Here is a 9,998-nt window from a genome sequence, read left to right as displayed (position 1 = left end):
ACCTCTGCTTTCTATTTGAAGGATGCAAAAGTGCTAGGGGGTGAATCAATAGTGTGCATTTAGGAGGAGGAGCGCTGGAGAAATGTGGACTCGCACTGTAAACCAAATGGATACTGTTCCATTACTGTCTACTGTTAATACCTAATGCTTTTGAACAGTTACTTGCATCAATCCTCAAAGCACCATGTTCAACCTATAAATACCCAAACACCCTTTCTGTATATCAGCAAGCACAGTGTCTCTCTCCTCGCTGTCAGACTCCACATTTACCTCACTTTAATCCATTAGCACAGGGAGAAAAAAGTAACAGTGATGAGCTTAAGCCAAGCAAAGCAACTCGGGCACAAAGAAGACTCGTGCTGCTGATCCTTCGGCTTACACAAGCTCTGCTAGCAGTTAGACCCGCCTCACAACAAGGACACTACATATACAGCTCACATTATTCTTAGGCTGACAATCTGAAGAATATTACAGAGAAACCCTTGAGCTTGTATTTTTTTGTGGGGGTTGTTTGGGGACAGTGTATGGGGATGGGCTGTATTGTTACATCCTAAAATACATGCCTTTGCGTTGTCTCAAAAAGTGCAGTAGGATACAGCAGTAATGTTTTAGGAAGAAATGTTTGTTAAAACTACTTAAAGTTGCTTATTAAACGAAAGCCTAGTCCTGGTTTAAAATAACCCCTTTCCGGGAAACCGCCTACTATTGTGTATGTGTGTTAGATGCAGGTATTGTTGTTGAGCTCAATGGAAGTGTGCTGCTCTGTGAAAAGGATGCAGGAGGGACTGAGGCTATATAATAGGAGGAAGACAAAAGCTTGAATTATATGCATAGGGAAATGGAAATGTAGTGCAGAGTTTCTAGGTTTTATGTTTTGGTGCAATCATTTAAGGGATACTTAAAAATTCGGTCATTATTTACTCACCTTCACGTTGTTCCAAATCTGTATAAATGTATTTCTTGAATATGAATACAGAGAAAGATATTTGCCCCCCAATGACTAGTACAGTAGGTAAAAATACAATGGTGGTCAAAAGTGCTCCAGACCATTTGTTGTCCTTCATTCTTCAAAATATCTTATTGTTCACAGAACAAAGACATTCTTGGAATTTGGAACAACTCCAAGGTGAATAAATGAAAGTGAAAGTGACTAATTTGTCAGTTATGGTGACCCATATCCGAGATATACCTCTGCTTTTAACCCATCCAGAGAGTAGTGAACACACGCACAGCAAGTGGTGAACACACATACACCCAGAGCAGTGGGCAGCTATCGCTGCAGCGCCCGGGGAGCAAGTAGGGGTTAGGTGCCTTGCTCAAGGACACCTCAATCGTTACCCGCCTGACCTGAGGATCGAACCGGCAACCTTCTGGTCACGAGTCCAACCCTCTAACCATTAGGCCACAACTGCCCCTAAATGATGACATAATTTTCATTTTTGGTTAAAGTATTCCTTTAAAATGAGATTAAGCGTGAATGTGTGATAACAAATGTGTGATAGCCTCACTGTTCAATGCGCTGCGGTTTTATCCGGTCTAAAAAAGCCTTGAGCAACTAAAGATCCTCAATGTTAAATAGAAGCAGATACGTTGGGTCTGATTCACACATTTCCATGGTGACAATGGAGCTGAAATCAGCAGACAGAACTTAGCAGACAGAATGACTTCCATTATTTTCCCCATTTGCATTGAATCATCAATGGTCCTCTGCGACAGCGTCCTGCTCACAACACCATTTCTAACTGTATTCCACAGGTTTCCTTTCGTTCCCTCACACTTGTTCTGTCATATTCTTTATATTTTTAATGTATTAAAAAGTCGACTAAAACCACTTCACTCTTTGCTTTGTTAGTTTATAATATAACTAGTTATTTTATGTTTCATTTAGTTTATATTATAATTAATTTACATTGAATATTTAAATTTACAATAATTAACATTTAACATAATATTACAATTCATATTTTATTTTATATTATTGTATTCAATTCAATTAAAACTACTCAAAAGTAACTTATTTTTTGAAGAGTTCTACCTGAAGTTATGCTTGGGCCTCATAATGTGTGTCTGTTGTTACCGCTGAAACAGACTATATACAGGTCTATCTTGTTTTATGACTATTCTTTTATGAATTTATGAAATGCTTTAAGATTTAACAATTTATTTGGCATTATCCATGTAGTTTGTTGCCAACTGACACACAAAAATGAATCCCTTACTGTATTGCAAGGAGACCATTGTCTGTGTGTTCATTTGTTTGAGAGCGCCCAAACACAGGCATGGACCATTTATCTGTCTATTGACCTTCTTTCAGGGAATACTCTATCATTGGCATCAAGTTTGTTTTATCTGAAACTGTGGAGCAGGACAGAAGAGGTACAGGCCTGTTGTTGACTGTCCTGAGATGTCACATTGACTGTAATGCACCAACTGAAGTTCCTTTTCAAGTGTCTCTTGTGTCTAACAAACGAACCCATTCTCATAAATAGTGTATAAATAACAGGCGCTGTTGCAATACCGTGTAATACGTTGGCCGAAGTTCAATCGTGCATGCATACAATACACCTATTTTTGCCTACATGATACGGCTATTTTAGCGGGCGTACATATTAAACAGTAATTTGTCCTACAATCCTGTGCACAAACCCTAAAACTAATGTTAGGCTGTGTGCTTATTATAACCCAAACTGAAATATTTTAATTATTTCAGTGTTTCCACTTCATGTATGTTTCAAAATTGCTGCTCTCCACCAAGGTGCACGCAAACATTGGCGTATCATATGCACACACAATTTTACTTTGGCATACTTATTGCACGATATTGCAACAGCGTGTTAGCCTATTTATACGCAGATCAGTGGGAACGATTAGAACCAACATTTGGACCCTTGATGGTGACATAATAAAAGCTGGGTCGAACGTGGGAAATCTGACAACAGATCACAGTTCTTTTTTATTTCTCACTATTCTGATATGCAATCGTTGGAAATTGGAAATCCTACATAATACAATTTCTTGCATTTCACTGCTTCAAGGGAGGATAAAAGTCTTCATTATGTCCATGTAAGGTCAGTGTTAATAACCATTTAAACAAGAAATACTTTTTTATTATAATTAACTTGCTTTTGAAGGTGAAGTGATGCTCTTTCATTGTGATTCTGATAATAAATTGTAGTTCATTGCCAATGCTACCATAGATTGTGCCTATGCAACTAAAATTGTACGTTTTATGTTTGGCGTAATGATAACCTTTACAATCTCTCTCTTACTGGCAAAAAGTATGATAAGATTTGTTTATACATGATACTGAGTTACAGTCCATGGAATACTGGAAACACAGTTTTAGTTCTCAGTTTAGTTCTTCTTTTTTAGTCTGAGAAGAGAAGTCATGCTCATAAGACTATGAATAATAATAAGTACTGAAAATAAATCAGAAACAAAAGAGGGGCTGCTGGAATGACTATACAATGTCTATGTCCTTCTTTTAAGGCTTATTTTGTCAAAAGGTACAGCTACCAAAGACACTGTGTCATATCTTAATGTACTTTAACTCTCTGTGTGTTCGTTGTGATTCAGCGCACATACAGTACACTTAAGCAAAAAGATAAGAGTTATAAAGGTGAGCAAATATAAAGCTTTGTGGCACAACTAGTTCGTCCTTAAGCCATGTGATTCTTTATGATATGCTCTCATCCTGCATGGTTTGAGCGAGTTTAGAAAAAAAGCAACTGCAGACACAAAGTTTCAGCTAACTGACATTAAGATCATTGTCTGCTCTTGTAAAACGCACAATGAAATAACCGTTTGTGTACTTAATAAGGTTGGTATGATGTGTCTTGTTGTATGTGTATGTGCAGGAGTGCACGTAAACTTGCTCACTGTGGCCAAAGTTCACGAGAACATAAAAACCTGCTGTTCTTTTTTACAGTTTTGTTTTGTGTTGTAAGTTTCATTTTGGTTAACAGGCACAAAGCACTGCATGCAAAACGAATACAGGGACATTAGCAGTGTTCAGACAAATATACCACATAGTACAAATACCACTAAAGACTAAGAAATTTCAAGTGTAGTTCACACCTAAATTAGTGTGAGGACGTAAAACAAAATTGTTGCATATTCTCATTTCAGACCTGTTTCACTTCCTTATAGTGGAGATGAGCATGCTGATCTCAATGACTTGAAGTACTTTTTCACATACTTTTAAATGGACTTAGAAAAAACAAACATCAAAGGCAATTTATCATACAAAACCCATCAACATTCACATTAAATAATTCCAATGTCCATAGATATATAAGCAGGGGTGTGGTTGTATTTCTGCGATTGCACAGTGAGTCATGGGACTCATTCTTTCACTGACAACATATGACTACATACAGAAATGTGAAATGAGTCTGTGCTTTAACCCTCTTCCTGTCTGACTGCCTGTATTTATTCAAATTTGTGGGAGGCGTGATTCAAACGGTCCATGGCCTGATGATTCATAAATAACAAAGTGGGACAACTATTGAACGTTTTACCCCGCTTTTCAATCAAACCTGAGCCCCTCTGTTATGTTGGGAGTCTTCTGTCGGGGTTGCTCATTTTAATGATATTGTGTCATGTGCTCACTAAACACACAGTGACACATTCCTCTATGTATTTGTTGTTTAGCATGAGCCCTTAACTACCGTATGTTTCTCTGAGTGTTGTTGTGGGCTGGATAAGAGAAAGAGACAGACCGCCCTCTTCTGGACACATTAGGTGAAATTAACCTGCTGGGTTGTGATGGAATAAAATGTGGAGTGGAAACCCCATGATGTTGTGTTCCACATCAGCTGTTTGGTGACATATGTTTATTAGGTTCTTAATCAACCAACTTAAATGTTCAGAAGTTAATTTGATTTATTATTTCATATATTGTCAAACACATATAAACCATGATGGGAACCATACAAAGGGTATAGTCAGGAGCACCTCACCAAAAGGCATCTTTCACCCGGGATAATCGAAGCGATGAAAGTGGGATCGGACACACAACTCATGAGATGTCTCTCTGACAATGGCAAGGAAAGTTACCTATGCTATGTTATTATATAATCATTTATCCCCCAAACACAGAGGATGTCTACCCGACGAACCAGTGGAACCTCAGACCTCCTTTCCTCTATTCATATTCTTGACTGTTTCCACCTGTCATGCATAAGGCTTTGGAAATGTCAAATTGGGCAATTCAACTGTGCTGAAATAGTGGAATTATAACACCTAGTCCTATTAAGCGACTAATCAGTAGTCATTTTTAAGAAAAAAACAATTAAATTCGTAAAATGTCCACAAAGCTAAATGTCTACAAAGTGGAAACCAAAAATCTGTCATATGATCACAATATAATTTTTTTTATGAATCATTTCTGAAAATTCCTATAATTCCCAGTACTTGTTTTGGATGTAGATGATATCCAGCTGTTGATGTGGCAGTTTGCCTGATAGCTTAATTCAATGGCTCTTTCAGATAACAAAACACAAGAATGCCTCTTGGGGAGAAATAGTGGATTTGGCAATAATATGACACCTGAACCATCTGCATTCCAACCCAGGTTGCATTTACGGACAACGGGTGAAGCTCACTCACCCGTTTAGTCTATGTAATGGCCAATATAAATACTCTCTTCAGAAAGAGTCACTTAAGGTCCCTGTGCTCCATAGGTACAAACAGAGGTAATAGAGACTTCAGTACAAGGCTTAGGTCCCATGAAGGTACCCAAATGGTCTGAGGGGTGCGCAGTCTCTGTGCACCTCTAAGGAATTAAGTAACCAAGGCATGGGATCCCAATGGTTGACCATCTATTCTTACATGATGTGCTGAAATTGCAGCCACATAGACTTTTAACGTAGAGGCTGCTTGATTATCATCTAGTGAACATAACACCAAATTTGTTACTCCAGGAGTGTGCATTGCCCTGATACTCCCAAACCGAAGGAAGGCCCAGGTCAACAGTTTCTGTGACACATGAAGAGATTGGCTGGATCTTCTGCCCCCCTGATGGTTGTTGTGATAAACCACTGATGTTTTGTCTGACCTGATGAGAACGTGGCTTTTTTCCAAATTTGATAAAAAAATAATTCAGTGCCAGTAGTACATCATACCAATGAGTCTCAGGAATTACCTGAACGGAAGCCTGGTTTTGAAATGGCGGACAAATCGTTTCATATTCTGTGTGATTACATGTAATTAATGACTGAGAACCTCCACATACACATGACAATTTGATTCCAATTCATTTTAGTATTGATGACTGATTTAATCTATTTTTAGTCCATTGCTTGTATGTAAGATTAGTATTGTATTGAGTTTAGATTTATTGCATTTGGAAAAAAGTGTCATGGATTGATTGCATTTTTGGGAAAAAATTATCAGTTTTTATAATAAATCTTAAAATATCTAAATCTGGATTCAAATTATTTATGTTTATAGAACCTAAAGATGCTATGTGAAACTTTGAAACAGAGAATAGTGGTTTTCATCTTGCCACTTTCTTTAAAAGAAAACTCAAAATTAATCAAAATTAATTTTTTAATTAATTCAAAATTAATTAGGCTCCCCGTGACCCGAGGTAGTTCGGATAAGCGGTAGAAAATGGAATGGAATGGATTTAAAGCGTTTTGGAACCAAACTCTTTATATTGTCTTCTCTTCTAACCACACTGTTGTCAATACAGCACTTTAATGAGATGGCTATTAACTTTCGTCTACAACAGTAAAGTGGGTTTTGAATTGTGCAGGTAACTCCTATATGATATTGAATAATAGTCTGTTTTTGCAATGTAGCATGCAAATCATAGCAAATGCTAAATAAAGGAAAAGTATTAAGGGGATTTTATCAAGCTTGTTGTTATTTAACTGTAAAAAAACTAAAGAGAAAGGAAGATATGACAAGCACAAGTATTATAAATGAATATTTGCTAATATGGAATTACACTCTGAATTTATAACAATGTTTATTTTATTTTATATTTTCTCTCTCTTTCAGATATCTTGCCACTGGAGCACCTTCCGGACCGTCGCCAGCAGCTTGTTGGTGTCTCCACTGTCTGCATGATCGTCCCAGACGTGGTGACTGCAATTTGGGACTGCTTAGTGGAGGAGTTCATTGCTGTGCCCTCCACAGATGAATGAAGGTCCATTGCAGAGGGTTTTGAGGACAGGTGGAACTCCCCGCTTTTCTGTGGAGCTGGAGATCTAAAGAGGCACCTGCTGAGAGGGGGGCAGTGCAAGGTGCAGAGGAGGTGCCGCAGAGTCTCGGTCGAGTTGCAGACTATAATTCTGCCAGAGAGGCCATCAGGGTCAGGAACAGTTTCATGGCCCACTTTTCTGCCGACGGAGCAGTCCCGTGGCAACCGACTGAATAATTTTTGTTCATTATATACTGTGCTGTTTATGTCCTTTATGTTTAGCTCTGATAATTATTCCCATCATATTGTTTTTCTTTTGATTTCCACACTTTATATATTGTTAATAATCACATCTTTTTAACCTGTTTTGTAAATATTGCTATCTTTTTTATCCTTAACTCTTGTGAATCTTTCATCATTTTTTGTACAAGTTTAGATTGTTATAGTTTTCTTGTTTTCAAATGATAAATGGAGCCAGCCTCCACAATTAATCCCTGTCTCGTTGCTGCATTCTCATTACACTATACCACAACACTGGTCCAATCACAAATAACTATATTTTACTATACCATTGTGAGTGTATTTGCAATAGGATACAATTAGAGTGAATGTACAATAGTTTGCCATAATTATTCTAGTCTTAACATAGAAATAATATTTATATGTAACAAATATAAATAATGATTTACTATGTTGTGCACAAAGTAACACACCATAACCTTTAGTCATTGTATAGAACATTTATTTTAAGATCTGATAAATAATATAAAAACTATATACAAAGTATATTTACAACTATTTACATCCAGGAATAAAAAGGATCTTGTTTGGAAGAGTGGGTTCCAAAGTGAAGTAGAGGAGAAAGGAGAGAAAGTCTGTTTCATTCCTTGCAGAGATTTCTGCCTCTTTTTTTTTAACTACTCTGTAGGCTCTAATTGTTCCAAATTAAGCAGAACTGTGCTGCTTTCATAAATTAATTTGTGATTTTGAAATTTGTTTGTCCCAGGCGACAATCTCTGCAGGGAAGGGACCAGACTCAAGAGGAAGAGCTCATCCTCTGAGCGTGCAGGTGGCGCTGGGACTACAGGAACGGTTTGGAGTGCTTCTTGGAGCTGCCGCTCCACCTTTGATGGCTGCTCCCTAGGCCTTCTCTGAGCTCTTCTTCTTGGTGGTGCTGTATCAAATGATAACACATTTTGTACAATGAGAAGGCTTAAACTCATTCACAAACCGTCAGTGTTGTGTGAGGCTATGAGTTCTTACTGTAAATATAATATGCATGTAAACATGGTCATTATTGCCTGTACACACCTCTGGGTACAACAGCAGATGTTGAAGGGCCGGCAGGGGAAGCAGAAGCAGCAGCAGGTTCTGGCAGAGGGGACCCAGGGTCACTGCCATCAAAAGAACCAGTCGCCTCTGTCATGACATTTTAAATATTAATACAACATTACACACATTGCACAATACACCTGTCACAGAGAAATTAATTCATCATAAAAAAACAACAACATATCTGCCCTGTTGTATTGCTTCACTTGTCAACACACCTACTGCTGCTGCTAATGCCTCGCCCTGGTCCTCGGGCTGGTCGTACCCTGAGGCCTCCTCATCCCCCCCTCCCCGTGGGGAGACGAAGTGGTCTAGGAAAGACAGGACCGCACAGTACTTCCACTTTTTCCCTGACCCAGCTGCTGACCCACTCCTCTTCTCCGTCACCTTTCTCCTCTCCTTTAAATATGTGTCCCTCAAACTCTTCCACTTCTTTTTGCACACTTTCTCTGAATAAACACATCAACTCTTTAGCGGGAAAGTAGTTGTAAATCACGGCGAATAAGCTCAATTTACCGGCTTTAGCTACCTTGTAGTCTCAATATGTATATATAACTCAAATTGAGTGAAGAGCGTTTTTACAACATACCAGATTCTCCAACCTCATTAATCACTTTATTCAAAGCTAGATCCTTTTTATTCCTGTTTCTATAAAATAAGAATTAAAATCATACAGCTCCGTGTGTCCACAAACAGCGACAATTATTTTGCCTCCATTTTAACCTCTTGTTTTGGATTTCTGCCTCCGCTCACAACCTCGTCTAATCACCTCACTACTAGAGCAAGCGAATTTTCGCCAAAGTTCATATTTTTCAACTATCGCAATTCATTTCATTCACGCAATTCGCCTCATTTTGTAAATTCAGATTCAGATAGACTTCATAATTACAGTAGATACTTAATTTTAGCAAACTCTGCAGACAACCCGTCCACCTTCTTAGCTGAGGGATCTTCTCTAGATCTTTTTCCAGCCGAAGCAGCCCTTGTTTTAGCATGTTTATGTTTTGCAGCTGCTTTACGTTGTGTCTGCAGTGGAGATAGCGCTGATTGTGGTGGTAGCAACGACTCCCCCAACAGTTTTTCCACCATAACTACCCTAGAGGTCTTCTTCTCCCAAGACTGAACTTTACCGTTCATACAGGCATCCTCTTAGAGACCAGTTTTCTGGTGTTTTTAGGCCCAAACAGGAAGAGCAACTGTTGTGCCCATCATACGCTTGCAGAGGGGCCATGCACAATGTGCAGTCAAGAAATAGCTTTAACGTGGTGTAGCAGAAACTCTATAGGCCAAGAGAACGCACTCTAACCTCTACTACAAGATAATACAGTATATCATGCCTACAAGGAATATAAATAATGGTATATATTAATACAGTATATACGGCTATGTATGCCTGTGACCTCATCACATTAATACACACACATATACAAATTGTACACCCTCAGCTTAGTCTGCATGCAACCAGTAATATCACTAACATTCTATGCAAGCAAGTGGAACAAAACAGAGACGAGCT

This window comes from Triplophysa dalaica, chromosome 11 (assembly GCF_015846415.1).
Source record: "Triplophysa dalaica isolate WHDGS20190420 chromosome 11, ASM1584641v1, whole genome shotgun sequence".
NCBI classification, from domain to species: Eukaryota; Metazoa; Chordata; class Actinopteri; order Cypriniformes; family Nemacheilidae; genus Triplophysa; species Triplophysa dalaica.
The sequence above is the reverse complement of the archived record's forward strand: the minus strand, read 5'-3'. Positions refer to the sequence as shown.